We start from the raw sequence: 445 nt of genomic DNA, 5'->3' as shown, positions 1-445 counted from the left end.
TAAAAACCCCAACTTTGTATAATGAACTTTACATTAGATCAAGGAGACCAGACATACTGACTTTTAACAATTTGTTCTGCGTCCCTTAGTGTTTTAAGGAAGTCCCGATTATTAGAAAGAATTCACAAGCTAGAGAACTCCCTGTATAATCCGGAGCACGGGAATGGATTATACGGTTTTCGGTGGCTTATGAACTTTATCTTTAACTTTAATCATAGCAAATAATTGTTGGGAACTGATTATCAAGTAGCACTTGCGACTGCCATATACAAGTGATACTTTGCTGTCATCCCCATAGGGCTATCATCTGCACCCTCAGCTTACGAGAGGGGTGCTATCTATAACTAAAGCCTTGCCCTCTTTCTCCTACCTTCATCCTCTTAGGGCTATTATCTGCACGACTTATATCCTCAGCTTACCAGGGGACTGCTATCTACAACTGATA

This window comes from Halyomorpha halys, unplaced genomic scaffold (assembly GCF_000696795.3).
Source record: "Halyomorpha halys isolate HHAL.00 unplaced genomic scaffold, Hhal_1.1 Scaffold1451.1, whole genome shotgun sequence".
Taxonomy (NCBI): Eukaryota; Metazoa; Arthropoda; class Insecta; order Hemiptera; family Pentatomidae; genus Halyomorpha; species Halyomorpha halys.
This window is presented reverse-complemented; position numbering follows the sequence as displayed.